Raw genomic sequence first — 22,500 nt, 5'->3', positions numbered from 1 at the left:
GATGAACGGCCACAGGTTAATTCCAAAATTTACAAAAGAAGCTCCCGATGAATTCTTCAATCATTTTGAAACGGTCGTATCGACAATGGAATGGTCAGAAGATAAATGGTCTGTGTTATTGCAGAGTGTCCTTATTAGGAAAGGACGCAGTGCTTATCTTGCCTTGTCTCAGGACCCGAGGAAGGAGTATCAAGAAGTGGAAATGAGCATGCTACGAGTATATCACATGACCCCTAGATATTATAAGGAAAATTTCCGAAGTTTGTGAGAGAGATGGCTGATTTAGAAGAATTGATAGTGCTGGAACAGTATTTATGAGGAATTCCTGAACATATTCAAACGTACTTGAGAGAGAGTGAGAGAGACAGAGAGGTGAAGAAACTTGATAAATCTGCTTTGCTGAGTGAATATTATAATATTATTAGTCGTAAACCCTCCTCAGGTACAAAGCTGCAACCTTCGTTCCAACCAAGTGTCAAGTATTCGCCAAACCATGGAAAACAGTTCAGTAATAATTATGTCAACAAGTTCAATAGTTACAGCAGAAATAGCACTGGTACTATTCTAAAGCAGAATGCAATAGTACCAGAGCACCAATCGTCGAATCGTCCTCCTTTAGGTATCGTGAAAGATGTGCAAAAGGTTAATATTGTCTTTTATAAGTGTGGCAAGAGAGGCCATATCAGTATGGAATGTTGATCGAACCAACCAAAAGCAGTTACCCAAGTGGTTAAGGATAATTCAACTTCACAAATGAAATGACGAAGAAGCAAACGAGAAAGGACGACGATGAAAATAACCAAGCTAAGGTTTACACGACGAACAGGACAACCCCAAACAGCGTGGATGCCTTTAAACCGTACATTTATGACTATATGTTAGCCGCACTGGATGGGAGCGAGCAAACCCCGGTCAAGATATTGCACGATACAGGTTGTAAACATAGTGTAATGGCACAAGGTGTACACCCGTTAGTAGAACAGTCTCTCACAGAAGATTTGAAGGGAATAGGAGGTGAGGAGGTTACCCCTATTTGCCGTTTGAAACTGTCATGCGAGTTGGTGACAGGTCATTTTGATTCTGCGGTAAAGGATTCATTGGCTGTCGAAGGATTAGACGTTCTGTTGGGTAATGAGGTTGGTGGAGCGCCGTTTGTGCCATGTCCCATTGTAACAGAGAAACCATTGAAGTATAGTCCTACGACTGAACTCGAGAAGGACTACCAGTATCTGTTTCTTAGTTGTGTGAGGACTAGGAGTATGATGAAGAAAGTGGCTGCAATTAAAGATAGATAAACCGAAGGAGCAATGAACTTTTAAGAGCTCCTGAGTGAGCCCGAGAGAAGAGGAATGACAGACGAATGAACAGGAAGATAAGGAAGCAATGGATTTGGAAGAAATAGAAAACTCAGCGTTAGAAGTAGAACAAGCGAGTAGGAAAAGGCTGATATGATTGCAACGGAAGGATGCGATGTTAACAGAGTTATTGTACCATGTGGTGGATGAGACGGAGGTGCAGCAGTGTGTCACTTGCTATTATCTTAAAGAGGAGTTGCTTATGAGGAAGCATAGACCTGCCGATATCCCTGTGAATGACGAATGGGGGATATACTGTCAGATATTGATACCCGCACCGTTGAAAAGACAGGTGATTACCATAGCGAACTAGACCAGACACAGAGGTATAAAGAAGAGGATGGAAAAATTATGAAACTTTTTCTGGCGTGGCATGCATAAAGATGTGAGCCAGTTTTGTCCTACATGTCACGTTTGTCAGATGACTGGAAAGCCTGACCAGTACATCAAGAATGCTCCCTTACACCCGACGGAAGTACGAGGAGAACCCTTCAGCAAAGGACCGATTAAAATGTTGGCAGAAAAAGGGAAAGATCGAGAGGAAACAGGTGAAGAATATGTCAAGAATTTGAGGAAAATGATCAGTGAGATAAGGAAAAATTAAGAAAAGGTTTGGTATGAAAAGTACAAACAGGCAGTTTGCGGTAGGACGACAGGTCTTGGTTTATTCACCGATAAAAAGATTCCCTTTCCCCAACAAGTTCCAAGAACCATTCTGGGTTTGCAGAAGTGCAGTCACTAGACCTACGTTATCGAAATACCAGGAGAAAGGAAAAACCAAAGGAAGGCCATAATAACTTCGAAACCAGATTTCAACAAGAAATTCCTTATCCAAGTGGATGCGTCGGACAATGGGATTGGAGCTGTCCTATTACAAGAAGGCAAGAAAGGAGTTCTTTGCCCTCTCTATTTTATGTCGTCAAAGCTGAAAAAGCAACAACAAGCCTACTCAACAGTTGAAAAAGAACTGCTGGCGCTGGTAGCAGTAGTAAACAAGTTTGAAGTTTACATGCACAGACCACAGAATGAAGAGATTACAGTTTATACGGATCACAACCCTTAAACTTTTGTTAATAAGATGAAGAATAATAATCAAAGGTTAACTAGGTGGTCATTATGTTTGCAACCATATTGTATTAATGTAAAACATATATCAGGTAAAGATAATGTGGTTGCAGACTATTTATTTCGGGATGAATCGGTGGATTCAGGCTCAAAATAAATAATCTTTTTTGGGGGGAGCTATCTTACGAAGCTGGTCTAGTATAGAGTAAATATTCTATTCATGTATTTTATTTGTGTATTTAAGAGATAGATATCCACCTCATAAGCTCAGTGTGGAATACCAAACACAGTTGTTGGACCGTTGGCTTTATTCAGCTTAAAGTTGTGGCAAGGTGTTGGCCAAGCCGGTACAGTGTTAGGGACTCAATGTTGCCAAGCAAGCATACAAACACCAGCAGTCACAGTTACCAATTCACACCACATTCACCCCCACTGAGAAGAAGAACATACAGTACAGTACACATCTGCATCCTAACAAAACATGAATTCACTGATTTCACACCAACTGTAATTATTCTTACATCGCATTTGCATTACAAGGCTCACCTTATTGGCACTACAAATTTCATATTCATATTACAAAACTCATGAGTACTTATTTTATTTGATAACTGGACTCATCTCACATAAAAAAAACACATTGGTAACAATAGGCCCTATAACTACTAATTCATAATGAACACATTGACATAAGGACACTAACCACCCATACTACTCCCACTCATCTAGGACAAAATCTGAGAGATAGCCTGGAGGGCGCCTAGTGCGACTTGTGCGTTGAGGCGCCTCTGAGGTTGACGTTTCTGTGGGTGTTCCTTTCAACGGTACCTTTCCCGGGGTGGGCGGTTCTGTGGTTCGTTGCTGTCGGTTGCGGGCTCCCTCCCCTGGTCTTGTTTTGTATCCACTTGACTTCTTTCCGTTCTCTGGTTGGGGTCTCCAGGTGGGAGGGTGGGTCCTTGATTAATGGGAGTCTTACCATTCTCTCGCATGTTGAAGATATGACGGCTTCCTTTATCGTGACAGGTGTTTGGACTGAATACTTTAGCTGCAGGAGCCAGGTGACGAGTCGACACAGTGGACTCCTTGCCGTCTTGGTGCGCAACACGAACCCATTGTGGGTTGACATGCAGGAGTCTAACTTCCTCGACCTCAGGTTCGTACTTGGATTTCCTAACCGTTTTCTTTAGAAGAGCTTGTTCATTTTCTGTCATCCACGATGGAGCCGCCTGCCCGTATGTTGCTTTCCTGGGGTGCAGGTACATGCGCTCGTGCGGTGTTTGGTTCGTAGCGACGCACAGAAGGGACCTCATGCTGTGTAATGCTTGATCCAGGACAGCCTCCCACATTTCTATAGGGAGGGAGAGAGAAGTGAGAGCTAACCTTACGGTGCGCCACAAAGTTCCATTGGCTCTCTCGATCTGGCCATTGCCACGGGGGTTATACACAGACGAGTAGCTTGTAGCCACTCCACGGTCATGAAGGAACTTTTGGTACTCTGACGACACGAAAGCAGGTCCCCTGTCTGAATGAATGTACTCGGGCAGGCCCCAAACTGAAAAGAGAGTAGACAAACATTTAATGGTGGTACTCGCTGAGGTGTCTTCTGTTGCAAAGGCGAATGGAAATCTGTTGTACTCGTCGATTATGTTGAGAATGTATCTGTTCTTTGTGGTGGACGGCATCGGACCTTTGAAGTCGATAGCCAGACGCTCGAATGGCCTGGTAGCTTTTATCAATGTTCCTGTTTCTTTGGAGAACTTAGGTTTGATCTTAGCACAGGTTTGACATTTACGTATGACAGTCCGGGCTTCTTCAATGGTAAAGGGTAAGTTTATCTGTCTTATGATGTGGGTCATCCTTCTGATTCCTGGATGGCACAGGTGCTTGTGAAGCTGAGTCAGCTCGTCTCCTTGAGTACAGGTAAGTGAAGCCATTCATCCTGAGGCACGAGAGAGAGCATCTGCTACTTGGTTCTTTGATCCAGGTCTGTATGTGATGTCGAAGTTGAAACAACTCAGTTCCAGCCTCCACCGCATTATTTTTTCATTCTTGATTTTGCCATGGTTCTTGGCGTCAAACATGAAACGCACCGATTGCTGATCAGTTATGAGTCTAAATTTACGTCCAAGCAGAAAGCGTCGCCATTTCTTGATGGCTTCTACGATAGCACATGCTTCGCGTTCCACTGCCGATTGTCGTTTCTCCGATTCTGAGAGCGAGCGAGAAAAGAAGGCCACTGGTTTTCCTTCTTGTGTCAATGAGGCTGCAACGGCGTCAGCAGAGGCGTCTGTTTCGACTACAAAGACTGCTTCGTCATCTATAGTAGCAAGTGAAGCTCGAGATATTTCATTCTTTAGTTCTTCCAGTGCTTGTTCTGCGGATTTGGCCATCGGGAAAGTTTTCACTCCGACTAAAGTCGAATTTTCTGGGAGAAGTTTGGTACCCACTTTGCATAGTGGGATAAGAGTCCTAACGTTCTTTTGAGACTAGGGGTACTGTCCGGAGGGTTCATCTCCAGCAACGGACGCATTCTCTCCGGGTCAGGTAGGACTTGGTGATCATTCACTACATGGCCCAAAATTGAGATTGATGTTAGAGCATAAACACTTTTCTTGTCATTTATGGTAAGTCCATACTTCAATAAAGTTTCTTGAAAGCGTTTCAGATTTCTGTCGTGTTCTTCACGTGTGTGACCGCAGACCGTGATGTCATCTATGTAAGCGAACGTACCCTCTAGTTGTTCCTTACCAATAATTTCGTCAAGAACTTGCTGAAAGCAGGTAGACCCATTGGTTACTCCAAAAGGCAAACGCATGAATTCGAACAGCCTTCCATCCGCCGTGAATTTCCGATCAGCCATGTTCAATGGTATTTGATGATATGCTGCCTTCAAGTCTATGGAGCTGAAGTAGTGGTAAGTAGAAATTTTCTCAATCATCTCGGTGATCCCTGGAACAGGATAAGCAATTAGGTTGGTGAATCTGTTTATGGTTTGAGAGTAATCTATGACCAATCTTTTCTTATCACACTGATCGACGACTACCACTCGAGCTCTCCACGAACTGCGACTCGGTGTGATGATGCCCTCCTCTAGCAGCCTTTTTACTTCTTTCTTGATGAACTCGGAGTCCTTTTTGGAATACCTTCTGGATTTCACCTGTATCGGGTGACAGTCGACTGTCAGATTGTCGAAGATGGCTGGCGGTTCAATTTGAGCCGCTATCAGAGCACAAGGTGACTGGATGCTTAGCTCCAAAGGTGGTAGCGTCCCACCAAAGTCTACGCTGACTTGCTTGCGTAACTGTAGGAAGTCATGTCCCAAAACAACTGGAGCCACGCAATCGTCCATCAAGTGCAGACAGAACTCAGGGTATACTCTTCCACTTACAGTTAAATCGTAATTGCAGCATATAGGTTTAATTAATATATGTAATTTACATAAGACTCATCATTCATTGTATTTTTCATTCAAGTCAATATATGTAAATTTACGTTATTTTTAAGAAATAGCTTTTTATTTCATGTATTTTGTTACGAAGTCTTGTGTAACCTCATTTATGCTGTATGATACATATGAGGTTTGAAGACGAGGTGTGAACACGAGGTATTGCATCATGTTTATATTTCCACGTGGTTAGAGTGTGCGGGAAAATTCTCGAAGTAGATTTACTCTTTTTTTATTGTTTCGAGGAGCAGGTGGGTGGAGTTAGTTAAGAGAGGGTTGCATTGCAAGCAAGGTTTGTTCCCCTGTTCAATTTTCTACGTTAGTAACCTTACGTCGCTAGGCCTTGCACCCCTACCGACTTAGAATTTGTAAGTCAATATATATATAGCCCTTTGAAAGAGCCAAATTTTGCCTGCCCTCTCTCCTCCCAAGTGCATCAAGTGTGTGTCCTTCTCAAACGTGATTAGCAAATTCTATCCAACATATATCGTGTGTAGTGTGTTCAAATGTTGATGAGTCCATTGAATGATATTTCAAGTGTATTGTGTTAATAAAAGTACTTGTATAACATAAATTGTTGTAACTGGCCCTATGAGTTAAGGAAAAACACATTTATTTTGGCTTAGCTGTTCAGTTACCTCGTGTGATCCAAAAACACATAAGCTTAACAGTTACATTTATGTAAATTCCATTTAGTGTTTAATCATTAGAGTGTTAAAGTTTTAACTATTTTCATTTATTATGAAAATTAGATATTAATTTCTAGTGAAACAAGTGATTGTATGATTTTCATAAAGTAATATTTTCTTATCTTAGTATAAGTTTTTGTTCAGATTTAATATTTCGAGTAATTTAATTTTGGTGTTAATTCGTTTTGTATCATTATTGTAACTTTCTAAAGAATATATTTATTTTAGTAAAGATTGTATTATTTCGATCACCAATATATCACAATAGTGCTTGCTCGTAATCCCTGACTAAGAATCATGGTAAGAAGTTGGTTTTTGAATGGTTCTTATAAAGTAATCACCCAGTTTTGTTTTCAGAATAGCGTAAGAGACCTTTGGATGTTCAGTGTTTTTATGTATTGTTGTGTGGGAGTTGCATAATATTCGCAGAGCTCGGGTATTATTTTTGAAGGGTAACAGACTTATGTAATATAAACAGGTGAGTTTGGAACTCAGCAGTTTATGTAATTCGACAGCTGTATATATATATATATATATATATATATATATATATATATATATATATATATATATATATATATATATATACACCTGTATATATATACACCTATATATATATATATATATATATATATATATATATATATATATATATATATATATATATATATATATATATATATATATACACCTGTATATATATACATATATATATATATATATATATATATATATATATACATATATATATATATATATATATATATATATATATATATATACATATATATATATATATATATATATATATACATATATATATATATATATATATATATATATATATATACATATATGTGTGTGCGTATGTATGCATAGATGGATGTATGTATTTATGTATATGCATGTATTTATCCCTTTCTATGTATGTGTTTTTCAACAATTTTCCTTTCATGAATGAATGCTAAAGCCATTTATGTGATTAGATGAAGGTTGATTAAGTGGTCTGAGTAAACTAAGGATGCACTATATCTAATACTTATAGAAATGTCCATAGGTGGTGTCATATTTTCGACATACGTGGGTTTTTTTAAGAATTTTCTATTTATAGATTTTTGAAAGACATTTGCTCAGTGCATTTTTTATTTTCTTTCGGTGCAGGTAATGGCGAGTATTGTTGCCTGTGCAGTGGTGTTGTCTATTACTCTCGTAATCATGATCAACATTGAGTCTACGTTTGATCGTGATTTTGTCCAGATACCACACCTACCTCATATAATGGCAAATTGTTTAAAATTGTTTATTTATCAAGGTAAGTATAAAATTTGCTATTCAAAAACCTCTGAAGTTACGTTGAATAAGGATTTAATTTACTCGGAGGTGTCTCAGCATATTTCTTTTGGAATTTTTAATCTGCTGTTTTAATTAATTTTCAGGTAGTAATGATAGTGATTGGCCTCGAGGAAATGGGGGTAGAATAGTAACTATTTCTGGATGCTTAGTTGCTATTGTGATTGCCTCTCTCTACAGTGGATCCATCACTGCTTTCTTCGCTATTCCTTTCAAGTAAGATTGAAATTTTTAAGTCATCTCCTAGTATATATTTACAACTAAAAATTTTTAATCATAATATGTGTATATGCACATACACACACAAACACACACACACACACACACCTCCCGAGTTCCAAATTCACTTGTTTGTTTTTACATAAATCTGTTAAACTTTAATACTACCCGAGTTTTTGAAGAAAGTATATAACTCACACACTGCAATATATAAAAAAAATGAATATCCAAAGGTCTCTTACGTTCACTCAAAACAAACTGGGTAATTGTTGTTAAGAATTATTCAAAACAACCTCTTACTTCGATTCTTAAACAGCGATACGAGAGAGCTCTGTAAGAAATTCTGGTTATCGAAATAATACTCTTTACAAAAATGAATATATTCTATAAAAATTTATAACATTAATACAGAAAATTATCACCAAAATGAATCACTCGAAATATTATATCCGAACAAAACCTTAGACTAAGACAAGAAAATATTACACTCTGAAAATTTTATAATCACTTGTTTCACTGGAAATTAAATTTTTCACAAATATTTAATCTTGATAATTAATGAAAATAGTTAATACATGACACTCTAATGATTAAAGCCTCATTGAAATTTACATAAAAGTAACTGATAAACTTAAGTGTTTTTAGTTAACATGAAGTTTCCGACCAGCTAGCAGTACAAATTGTTTTAACCTAAACACACAAGGTCAATCACAAAAATTTATATAATACCAGCACATACAGTAACATAATAAATTTGAAATCACCTTCAAAGTCTCGGTAACATTTGGACACACTACACGCAATATATGTTGGTTAATAAACGTATTTATTTTGGAGAGGGCACACACTCGAGGCACTTGAGTAGAGAGGATGTTGGCTCTTTCACTGGGACAGGCTGGATTTCTTCTGCTGATATGCACTCCTGGTGGGCGTATATATATATTGACTTAAAAACTTCTAGATTATTCTAAGTAGATTATTCGCATGGCTTAGGGCAGGCTCTAGCGGCGTAAGGTTACCAACAAGATAAAAAAACAGGGGAACGAACCTTGCTTGCAAGGTAACTCTCTTTCAGCTAACTTTGCCCACCTCCGTCCTCGAAGCAATTAAAAAAAGATAAAACTAACTCTTGGATTTTCGAGAACATTCCAAACACGCGGAAATATAACACTTGCGTAATCTCTCCCAAAAATGACACAATACGTCGTAAAAACATGAAAAAAGATACATAAGCCCTCCTTCATACCTCGTATGGTTCGTACAGCATACTTATTCGAGATTGCATAAGACTTCCTAAAGAAAATATGTGAAATAATAGGTTAATTCTTAAAAATGATATGAATTTACATACACTGACTTGAATGAAAAATACAATGAAATGAACGACGAAAGTTTTATGCAATTTACATACTATTCCTTATACCCACACAAATGAAATACATAAATAAAATATTTACTCTACCCTAGACCAGCTTCCTAAGATAGCTCCCCGCAAAAAAAGATTATTCATTCCTGGCTTGAATCCACCAATTCAGCCCAAAATAAATAATCTTCAACCACGTTATCTTTACCTGATATATGCTCTACATTAATACAATATGGTTGCAAACATAATGACCACCTAGTTAACCTTTGATTATTATTCTTCATATTATTAACGAAAGTTAAAGGATTATGATCCTAGTAGAGGGTCATCTCTTCATTCTGTGGTCTGTTCATGTAAACTTCCAACTTGCTTATCCATGCGACCAGCGCCAGCAGTTCCTTTTCAACTGTCAACTAGACTCGCTGATGCTTCTTCAGCTTTGACAACATAAAACAAACAGAGTGAAGAATTTCTTTTTTATCATCTTGCAATAAGATAGCTCCAATCCCATTCTCCGATGCAGCCACATGGATAAGTAATTTCTGATTGGAATCTGGTGCTTGTAGTATCAGTTTCAAAGTTAATATGGCCTTCATTTGATTTCTTCTTTTTCCTGGTATTTCGATAACGTAGGTCCAGTCACTGCTCTTCTCCAAAATCCGAAATGGTTCTTGAAACTCGTTGGCGAGAGGGAGTTTCCTTATCGTGGAGTAAACCATCAACTGGCGTCCTACTACAACCTGTCTGTTCGTACTCTTCATACCAAATATTTTCTTCGTTTTTCCTTGACTCTTTTTACGCCTTCTAGGGAAAATTTCCTTAACTCGCCGATCCTTTTCCTCAAATCCTTGACATTTCCAACATCCATTTCCTCTCGATCCTTCCCTTTTTCTACGAACATTTTACTTGGTCCTTTGCTGATGGGTTCTCCTCGTACTTCAATTGGGTGTAAGGGAGCTTTCTTGAGAAACTCGTCGGGCTTTACAGCCATCTGACAAATGTGACGTGCATGACAAAACTGGCTCACATCCTTATGCATGCCAAGCCAGAAAATAGTGTTTCTTAATCTTCTCCATCATCTTCCTTATTCCTATGTGTCCTGTCTCGTGCGCTACGATGCTCACCTGTCTTTTCAACGGTGTGGGAATTAATATCTGATGGTGTATCCTCGATTCGGTATTCCCAGGGATATCGGTGGGTCTATGTTTCCTCATCAGCAACCCATCTTTAGGATAATAACAGGTGGGAGGCTGTTGTGCCTCCATCTCATCCATCATCCAATAACTCCGTCTCATCCAATAACTCTGTTAACGTCGCATCCTTCCATTGCAATCCTATCAGCCTTTTTTTACTCATTTGTCCTACTTCTAATGCTGAGTTTTCTATTGCTTCTATGTCCATTTCTTCTTTGTCTTCTTGTCCACTCGTCTGTCATTACTCTTCTTTTGGGCTCTCTCCGGAGTTCTCTTCTTGCATACCATCAAAGGAATCCTCTTCTTCTGAAAACAAATCCTCCAATTTCATCGCTCCATTAATTTCTTTTTCTTCTTTAGCAACCACTTTCTTTGTCATACTCCTAGTCCTAGTCCTCACACAACTAGGAAACAGATACTGGTAGTCCGTCTCAAGTTCAATCGTAGGACAGTACTCCAATGGTTTCTCTGTTACAATGGGACAAGGCACAAACGGCTCTCCACCATCCTCATTATCCAGCAGGACTTCTACTCCTTCGACAGCCAATGAATCCTTTACCACAGTATCAAAATGACCTGTCACCAACCCGCATGACAGTTTCAAATGGCAAATAAGGGTAAACTCCTAACCTCCTATTCCCTTCAAAATAACCAAGTATCCTGTGAGACACTGCTCCACCAAAAGCTGTATACCTCGTATCACCTCACTATGGTTACAACCTGTGTAGCACAATATGGTGATCAGGGTTTGCTCACTCCTATCTATTGCCGCTAACATACCTTCATAAATATACAGTTTAAAAGCATCCACGTTGTTTGGGTTTGTCCTGTTCCTCGTGCAAAAGTTAGCTGGTTTATTTTTCTCTTCGTCCTTTCCAGATTGTTTCTTCATCCTAGCATTCTGTGAAGTTGAATTATCCTTAACCACTTGGGTGACTGCTTTCGGTTGGTTTGACCAACATTCCTTACTGATAGGGCCTATCTTGCCATACTTATAACAGACAATATTAACCCTCTGCACATCTTTCACGATACATGAAGGAGGACGATTCGACAATTGTTGCTCTGGTACTATCTCATTCGGCTTTGGAACAGTGCAAGTGCTACTTCTGCTGTAACTATTGAACTCGTTCACATAGTTATTACTGAACTGGTTTCAATGGTTCGGTTAATACTTGACACTTGGTTGGAACGACAGTTGAAACTTCATACCCGAGGAGACTTTAAGAGTGATAATATTATAATCCTCACTCAACGAAGCGGCTTTATCAAGTTTTTTCACCTCTCTCTCTTTCAAGTACATTCGAATATGTTCAGGAATTTCTCGTAGATATTGTTTCAGTACTATCAATTCTTCTAAATCAGCCCTCTCCCTCACGTTAGCAGTCTCTATCCATCTCTTAAAACATCGTCATACCTTATAAGTGAAATTCAGGAAAGTCATTTTCTCGTCCCTTTTCAACCTTCAAAATCTTTCATTATAATATTCATGGGTCATATGATACACTTGCATCACGCTCCTCTTTATATCTTGATACTCCTTCCTCTGTTCCTGAGATAAGGAAAGATAAGCACTGCATCCTTTCCCAATGAGAACACTCTGCAAAATCTTCAGGACATTCCATCGTTGACGCGACCATTTCAAATTGATCGAAGAATTCATCGAGAGCTTCTTCTGTGAATTTTGAAATTAACCTGTGGGCCTTCATCACATTAAACATGGGATCGGGCATAGCAGGGATCATCTATGTCTGAGTTGCCGACTTTGCATGAGCATTCAACAGTTCCAATTCCTTTGCGTGTCTCACTTCTTCTATCTCTTTTTCTTCCTGTCTTCTCTCTCTTTCTTCTCATCTTGCGATTTCTCTTGCTTCCATTTTTATCGCATGTCTCGCGATCTCTTTGGCTTCTTCTGCCTCTCTGTCTTCCATCTTGCTTCCATTTCCCTCGCACATTGTCCTGCTTCCCTCTCTCTTTCTTCTCGGTCTGCCTCTATTTCATTCAGTCTTGCTTCCATTTCTCTCGCATGTCGTGCTTCTTCTCTTTCTCTTTCTTCCCATTCTGCCATCATCTTCAACTTAATCAAATTCTCTTCTACTGCAATTCGTCGAATCTCAGCCTCTAATTCCTATCTGCTTTCATTCCTTCGGTTCCTAGCTTAGCTGATCCTGACTTCGCTACGAATTCTGCTTCAGCTTCCTCCAACAATTTACGATCTGCTACAATATTTTTTCCGACAACTTTCCCAAGTTTATTAATGCTTCTAAGGCTAGACACTTGACTTGAGCTTTAATCATTCCACTCGTTGCATGGGCACCACATGCCATTAAAATAGAGAGCCACTGAGCTTTAGTTACATTAGCTTATGACAATTCCTGAACATTTGGGTTTTTCAAAAATTCTTGGATATTAAACTGTGCCATCTATACTTTGCAAAAGATTTCATACCTCTCCAAAAAAATATATCCTAACAATGCACAAAATCTTATCAATACTAAATTGTTCAAACCTTTAATGAAAACACGCTCCTGTTATCACCAATATCTAAAACAGACTTGCTCGATACCAAGGGTCTGGGCACCAAAAAATATACATTATGGTCCCGGGTCTGGGCACTAAAAAATATATTACAGTATTCCAAACCCACCTGTTTGTTTTTTACAGAAATCTATTACACTTGAATAATACCCGAGCTCTGATAAAATTACATAACTCCCAGACAGCAATATATATAAATACTTAATATCCAAAGGTCTCTTATGTACACTCAAAACAAACTGGGAAAATTTTTATTAAGAACTATTCAAAACAACCTCTTCCTTCAATTCTTAAACAGGGATACGAGAGAGTTCTGTAAGAAATACTGGTGATCAAAATAATACACTTTTTACAAAAATAAATATATTCTGTAAAAATTTATAACATTAATACAGAAAATTATCACCAAAATGTATCACTCGAAATATTAAATCTGAACCAAACCTTAGACTAAGACAAAAAATATTACACTCTGAAAATTATATAATCACGACTCGACATATTAAATCTGAATAAAACTTTAGACTAAGACAAGATAATTTTATACTATGAAAATTATATAATCACTTGTTTCACTGGAAATTAAATTTTACACAAATATTTAATCTTGATAATTAATGAAAAATAGTTAACACTTAACAATAATGATTAAAGGCTTATTGAAATTTACTTAAAAGTAACTTATAAACTTACGTGTTTTTAGCTAACACAAACTTTCTGACCCGATAGCAATACAAATACACTTCACTGTTTTGACCTAAACACACAGGGTCAATCACAAAAATTTATATAATACCAGCACATACAATAACATAATAAATTTGAAATCACCCTCAAAGTTTCAGTAACTTTTGAAGACACTACACACGATATATGTTGTTAAAAAACTTACTCACTTTAGAGAGGGCACACACTCGATGCACTTGAGGAGAAGGATGTTGGCTATTTCACTGGGACAGGCTGGATTTCTTCTGCTGATAAGTATTCCTGGGAATGACTTAAAAACTTCTAGATTATGGTAAATAGATTATTCGCGTGTCTTGGGGGTAGGCTCTAGCAGCGTAAGCTTGCCACCGAGATAAGAAAACAGGAACGAATCTTGCTTGCAAGGTAACCCTCTCTCAGCTAACTCTGCCCACCTCTGTCCTCAAAGCAATAAAAAAAGATAAAACTAACTCTGGATTTTTCGAGAACATTCCTAACACGTGGAAATATAACACTTGCATAATCTCTCACAAACATGAGTAATACCTCGTAAAAATTACATTAGCCCTCGTTCATACCTCGCATGGTTCGTACAGCATACTTATTCGAGAGTGCATAAGACTTACTAACAAAATATGTGAAATAAAAAGTTAATTCTTAAAGATAATGTAAATTTACATACACTGACTTGAATGAAAAAATAAAATGAAATAAATGACGAAAGTCATATGCAATTTACATACAATTACTTATACCTATATGAGAGGAGCTCACCTTACAAGCTGGCTATACACCTCTTAAATACACAAATGAAATAATGAAATACATGAATAAAATATTTACTCTACACTAGACCAGCTCCATAAATATGCATATATATATATATATATATATATATATATATATATATATATATATATATATATATATATATATATATATAATATATATATATATATATATATATATATATATATATAATCACCTATAACTAGTCCACTGTAGGACAAAGGCCTTAGACATATCTTTCCACTCCCGTCTGTTTATGATCTTTCAATTCCAGTCTATGCCCACAAATTTTCTTAGCTCGTCAATCTATAGTCTTCTCTTCCTTCCCCTACTTCTTTTGCAATCTCCAGGGACCCATTCTGTTAATCTTTATGTCCATTTACTATCTATCATTCTCATTACATTTCCTGCCCATGTCCATTTCTTTTTCTTACATGATGTTAGACTATCATATACTTTAATTTGCTCTCGTAAGCACTTTTAAAGGTTAATGGTTTAAAGGCCTCTCAAGAATGGCAGAGGCAAGGGACAGTGACACTGCCCTATCAAGCAGGACAATGCCCTAGAGACTGACCATATTACATATGATCAGCGCCCAAGACCCTCTCCAATCAAGCTAGGACCAAGGAGGGCCAGGCAATGGCTGCTGATGACTTAGCAGATAGACCTATAGGTTCCCCCAAAACCCCACATCCTTAGCTCACAAGGATGGTAAGGTTGCAGCGACCAAAGGAACTTAATGAATCAGACTGGGACTCGAACCCCAATCTGGCAATCACCAGGCAAGGACACTACCACTATTCCCATCATCATTCTTTCCATAGCTCTTTGAGTTGTAACTAGATTATGTTCTGGGGCTTCGGTAAGGTTCGAAGTTTCTGATGCATATACTTTTCATAATCTTATTTTGTTTATCAAAAGCTCTCCATATCCTGCTTGTCCTTTTGATTTTTGTCTCATGACCTGAGAATTAAACCCCTGTCTGTCCTAAGTACGTATATTCATTAACAATATTTATTTGTTGTGTCTGCATTTTCATTGAACATTATCTTAGATTTACTCGTGTTCATCTTCAGTCCTACATTTCTGCTTCCTCTATTCAAATCTTCCATCATCTTTTGCAATTCTTCTCATGATTTACTAAATAGAACAATGTCATCTGGAAATCTTAAATGGTTAAGGTAGTATGTTGGCCAGGGCACCAGCCAGCCGTTGAGATACTACTGCTATTATTGGGTCCTTTGACTGGCCAGACAGAACTACAGTGGATCCCTCTCTCTGGTTGCGGCTTATTTTACCTTTGCCTAGATATACACAGAATAGTCTGGCCTATTCTTTACACAATCTCCTGTGTCCTCATACAGTTCACAACACTGAGATTACCAAATAATCCTTCTACACTATTGCACTATAATTGTTCAGTGGCTACTCTTTCTTGCTAAGGGTAGAAGAGACTCTTTAGCTATGGTAAACAGCTCTCTACGAGAACACTCCAAAATCAAACAAATCCTGGTTCAATGATGATTGTAGACGTGTTTATTTGGAGAAGCCGGATGCCAATCATCTTTGGAAGGGTAACAGATCAGACATGACTTGGAATAACTATACTCAGCTTAGAGCTTTTGCTCAGAGTTTATGCTTCAACTGCAAAGAAATACAATTTAACCATAAAAAAAGCCCTTTCTGGTACAACCCAGGAACATAAGTGGTGGGTAACCCTTAAATCTGCACAATTTGGTGTAGATGATACAATTATTAATTTATTTAAACCAGATTATTCAGTCACTCACTGTCCTAAGGAAAAGGCAAGTACCATAGCCTCTGTACCATGGTCTTCTACTCTCTTGGGTTAGAGTTCTCCTGTTTGAGGGTACACTCGGGCACACTATTCTATACTTTTTTTTTCTTCCTCTTGTTTTTTTTTTTTTTTTTTTTCAAATGGTGTTTTGGGAAGGCTTAGTAGAAAGGCTATGGTTGCCTGGTGATTTATCAAGAGGTTGCCTTTTCCTTATAAGTTTCTTTTACTTTTCAAGACCCTCCTTACTGCCCTCCCTTCAGTTGAAGTGCCTATCGTTTAGGGTCTTCAGCCTGGCATGGTGATTCGGCTCTGCCATCTTGACCAGTTTTATCAATTATTTTATTTATATTTCTGTATATGATTTTGTTATGATTATTGTTAATTGAGTTTTTAAGTATGATGTATATTCTTTATTGCCATTAATTCTTATGCTTCCTGGACACATTGAGTGAAATCCGGGACTAGTACGTCCTAGACTTTGTCAGTGACATCTACTGTATTGCAATATTTGTGGTCGTCATGCAAATATTCAAGACCTTACAATTGCGTTCAGACAGCATGATATTTATTGGTGCTCAGAAAATTTGGTTTCTAATATAAGGCACTCATCTGAGATTCTTATAACTGGTTTTAAGTGGCCAATAATTTTGAAACGGTATGCCATTCCTAGGGCCAGGAAAAGGGTAATATATATTAGGACCGAGTACCCAGTTTCTCATAAGTCCTGCGATGAATGTGAATGTCATAAGACTCAGGTATAAAAGTTTGTGTTAGGTATAACAGCTTCTATTTGTGTTCGATTTACCGGAATCCAGACATAGATGATTCTATATTCGACTATCTTCTTACCATTATGGCTAAGATACAAGGCCATAGAAAGGTCTCTTTTGTTTTTGCTGGTGATTTCAATGCTCACCATAGGGAGTGGTTAAATTTAGTTTCTCCTATGGCTTAAGACCTTTGAATCAGGCTGTGAGCAAATCATAAGTGAAGCTACTCGCAGGTCGGTTAGTTGCTTGAAACTCATATACACCGATTCCAGTTGGGACATCTAATCATGCCTTGATTTCATTAGTGATGAAGACTGAGCAGCCTGACCACTATACATCATACTCATGTAAGTTTTCTATAAAGCCTCAAGCTGACAGGAAGGCATTTTGAGTGATCATTTGGGCTTGAATTGGTCACAATTGTATAATAGTGCTGATCCTGTTGTTCCTTTGAATGAAAATTTATTGATCATGATTGATAGGTGTATCCCTTCTCGTGTGCTAAGGTACCGAGTGACAGACAAATCCTGGTTCAATGATGATTGTAGACGTGTTTATTTGGAGAAGCAGGATGCCAATCATCTTTGGAAGGGTAACAGATCAGACATGACTTGGAATAACTATACTCAGCTTAGAGCTTTTGCTCAGAGTTTATGCTTCAACTGCAAAGAAATACAATTTAACCATAAAAAAAGCCCTTTCTGGTACAACCCAGGAACATAAGTGGTGGGTAACCCTTAAATCTGCACAATTTGGTGTAGATGATACAATTATTAATTTATTTAAACCAGATTATTCAGTCACTCACTGTCCTAAGGAAAAGGCAACCCTTCTGGCTCATGTGTTTTACAATAAGTAGAGTAATGAGAAGCACAATCTTCCTCATTCCTGTTTTCCCAAAGCTAAACTAACTAATTTAGCTTTTCGATATCATGAAAATAAAGCTCTCTTGGTGGACTTTGATGCTTTTAGAGGTGTGAACCCCAATGGTATTTTTCCTTTGTTTTTTTTTATAAAGACTGCAAATTTCTTAGCTTCAAAGTTATCTGTTATTTTGCACAATTTAGCAAGAAGAGGAGGTTTTAGAACTTGTTGGAGAATTGGTAATGTTACTCCATTATATAAATGTGTTTGTGGCTGCTCAAGTCTGAATGATTACCGCCAAATTTCCATAACTCCCATATTATTTAAAGTTTCTGAACGTCTTTTGGCAAAATGTCTAAATATATTTGCTGAAGGTAATCATCTGTTACCTAGTTTGCAATTCGGCTTTTGTAAAGGCCTTGGATCATGTGATTCCCTTCTTACAATCTCCATTGCTGTACAGAAATCCCTAGATTGTGGTCAAGAAGTTTGTATGATTGGCCTAGATTTTAGTGCTACCTTTGACCGTGTTAATCATGAGGCCCTTGTTTTCAAATTCAAACAGTTGGGAGTGGGTGGGTCTTTCCTTAGCATCATTAATGAAATTTTAAGTAATAGATTGCGGAGAGTTGTTGTGAATGGGCACCATAGTGATTATAGGAATATGATATCTGGCATTCCTTAGGGTAGTGTACTTGGCCCATTACTTTTCATACTATACGCACATGACATGTAGTTTGGCCTAGAAAACAAGCTCGTTGCTTATGCACATGATGCTACTCTGTTTGCATTAGTTCCATCTCCTGAATATAAATCTGCGGTTGCTGAATCTCTTAATAGAGGTCTAGCTTAAATTTGTGCAATGGCTGCAAATTATGGGGTATGAAGTTAAAATCTAACAAAACTCAAATTTTGATTGTAAGTAGGTATAGGACAGTTTTCCCTCAATATTTGGATCTCAGCATTGATAACTACATATGAGACTTATAAAATTTTTGGTGTGATTCTCGACAGCATGTTTACTTTTAAGAAACACATTAGGTCTGTGTCTACCTCAATTGCACAAAATATTGGCTTATTGAGAAAGTTGTGTAGGACTTTCGGTGATCAATCTATTGTGAAGAAGTCTTAATTCTTTCATTATACCTTGTTTATAGTATTGTTCTCCAGTCTGGACTTCAGTTGCTGATTCTCATCTTAATTTGTTAGTCAGGAACTTTCGGTCTATTAAATCTTTTATTCCTGATCTAGATGTTAATCTCTGGCACCGTCATTCAATTAGTTCATTATGCATGTTGCATAAGATTTTGGATAATTCTGACCATCCTTTCCATTCAGATCTTCCAGGACAGTACCATCCTGTTCGTAATACTAGGTACGCAGTTAATTCTAATAATCAGGACTACTCCATCATGAGACTCAATATTACACAGTATTCTATAAGTTTTATTCCAGCTATGACCAAGTTGTGGAATGATTTTCCTAATCGGGTAGTTGAATCGGTAGAAGTTCAAAAGTTCAAACTTGCAGCAAATGTTTTTATATTGAAGTGGCTGACATAAGTCTTCTTATAGTTTATACATAAAATATCTTTTTTAATATTGGTAATGTTCTTAGAATATTTAATTTTGATTGTTCATTACTTCTCATGCAGTATATTTATTTCCTTATTTCCTTTCCTCGCTGTGATGTTTTTCCCTGTTGGATCCCTTGACCTTGTAGCATCCTGCTTTTCCAACTATACTCAATTTTTTTAATGAGGCACATTTGCACTGACTCGCAGCAGTGCCCTTTTAGCTCGGAAAATTTTAATGCTATCTGATTGGTTAGAATTATCTTGTCCGACCAATCAGCGAGCAGGAAACTTTTACGAGCTAAAAGGGCACCCCTGCGAGTCTGCAAATCGGCCTCACTAAAAGGATTTGATTATAGAATTGTAGCTTAGCTAATAATAATAATAATAATAATAATAATAATAATAATAATAATAATAATAATAATAATAATAATAATAATAATAATAATAATAATAATAATAATGTATTCCCTTTTAATATTAATTCCTACATTTTCCTAATTTAAATTTTTAAAAACTTCTAGGCATGCTGGGAATAATCTAAGAGATGCCCCATCTCTATATTTATGTAGTTTTAGGATTCCTGTGCTTCCATTATAGATATCTTCAAGTGTTCTAACATAAGATTCATCTATTCCTTGTCACTGAAAGGCTTAAATAATTGCTGAAGTTTTGAGAGAATCAAAGGTTTTCTTATAGTCTATAAATGCCATACATAGTGGTTTGTCATACTCTGCAGTTTTTCCCATGAGTTGCTAATTACATGGATATGGTCAGTTGTTGAATATCCGCTTCTAAAGCCTTTCTGCTCTCTCGGTTGATTATAGTATAACTGTCTTTCTATTCGGCCTAATATGATCTTTGTAGATATTTTATATATTACTGATAGTAAACTTATCAGGCAGTAATTTTTTAGGCTTTTTGTGTCTTCCTATTTGTGAATAAGTATAATGATAAGTTTTCCAAACTGTAGGTATGGAGCATTCTTGAATAAATATTGTGTAAAATCCATCCAGTTTTACTACTATGAAAACTCCTCCATCTACTAATAAATCAATTGTTATGCCATCTACTCCTGCTGCTTTGCCTCTTTTCATGCCTTTTAATGTTTTCTTTACTTCCCCTACTGTTACGTTTGGTAAAGGCTCAGGTGTTTCATTGTTTCTATTGGCAAAGTTATTTCTTATATCACTCTTGAATAGTATTTTATAGAAATCCTCTGCAATTTTTATCACTCCGTCTCTATTGTTGATATTTCCATTTAGAACCTTTAAAAGAAATCTCTGTTGGCTCCCTGTTCCAAGTTTTCTTTTTATCAATTTAATGCTTCTTCCATTATTTAGTGTTCCATCAACTTTTGTCTGATTGTTTTTATGAATGTCTTGGCTTTTCATTTTATTGCTTTCGATAATTCTGCTAATCTTATTTCATATCTCTCGGATTTTACCCTCATTTCAAATGTCTTCTTTATTAGTTTTGGTGCTTCCTAATGGTTTTCCTTGTAGTGTTCTTTAATCTTGTTTAGGAACGTTTCAATCTATCTCTTGCGTTGATTTCAATATGAATTTTGTCAAATTGCTGTTCATTTCTTCTTTATGTTCTTCCATTCCATCATTTCGCTGGGAATACCTATTTTGCATATCTAAACTAAACACATCAGGTATTTCTCTTATTGCAGGAATGCTCATTTTCTTAAAATTATTTTTAACTCTTTCTTTCCTTAGACACTGGCAGTCTATCAATCCAAAGAATTATAGTTACAACCCGTAACTATATATCTGAATGGATAGCAAAAGTACTTTCAATGTCTGGCACCTTCCCATTTAAAATATACATTTAATTTTGTTGACAGAATTGGAAATATTGATTTACGAAATAATAAGTTAGACAGTTTTGATGTTGAATCCTTATTCGCCAGATTGATACATTTAATTTAGATATGCCTTTATCTAATGATATTTTCATAAAGTTGATAAAAGTATGTGTTTCTGGGGCATATTTTACTTGTAATGGTCAGTTTTTTTTTTCTCTCTCAAATATATGGACATCCTTATGGTCCACAGTCTCCCGTTAAAAGAAATATTTCTTTCTTATTTTTACTTCTCACCATTCTAGGGTCGCTTTACTTTAACGATTTGCCTTTGCCAAAATTGAAGATTTTGCAAAGGGTATGTATTCACCCCTTTCATTGTTTGTTTGTTTGTTTGTGAGTCATATACACAAAAAGTTCTGTATTAATTTTGACCCAATTTGGTAGTCATATTTGGTATGACACAAGGATGAATATGTAACATTTTGGATAAAGTACATCAATGTTAATTAAGCGATAAATATATATTTTTTTGTGTGTGTGTGTGTGTGTGTGTGTGAACGACATTACGCAAAAACGAATGTGCAAATTTCAACAAAACATGGTGGACATGTGTGGTATGACCCTAGAACAAATCAAGTAGATTTTGAAGAAGCTACATCAAACTACAATTAGGCTACATAGTAGAATTAAGAGCAAAATAAGACTACTTGGCGTCACAAAGGCATACTTTCTATACGAAGTGCCCTCTAGTTTAACACTGTCACAATTAAGCAATTTTTTCATCGAGAATCAAATCTATTTTGTTTTTTGTACTTCATTTGGGCTTCCCCGTGTACATTTTCTATGTCCTTTTATATTGAAAAAAAGCAGTTTATTATCTTTAGATTGATTCCTTCAGAAAACTTTACAAGCATGTCCCCGCTATCATTTCTTTTTCATACTCCAAAATTATCTACTGCCGACTA

At 36.9% G+C, this 22,500-nt stretch overlaps 1 pseudogene; it reads left to right on the top strand.

The window, feature by feature from the left end:
* The window catches only part of LOC137615848 (glutamate receptor-like), a 146,721-nt pseudogene that overhangs the window by 89,203 nt on the left and 35,018 nt on the right, over positions 1-22,500 (top strand).

This window comes from Palaemon carinicauda, chromosome 22 (genome assembly GCF_036898095.1).
Source record: "Palaemon carinicauda isolate YSFRI2023 chromosome 22, ASM3689809v2, whole genome shotgun sequence".
NCBI lineage: Eukaryota > Metazoa > Arthropoda > Malacostraca > Decapoda > Palaemonidae > Palaemon > Palaemon carinicauda.
Note: the sequence above shows the minus strand (reverse complement) of the source record. Positions and strands in the feature narration are given on the sequence as shown.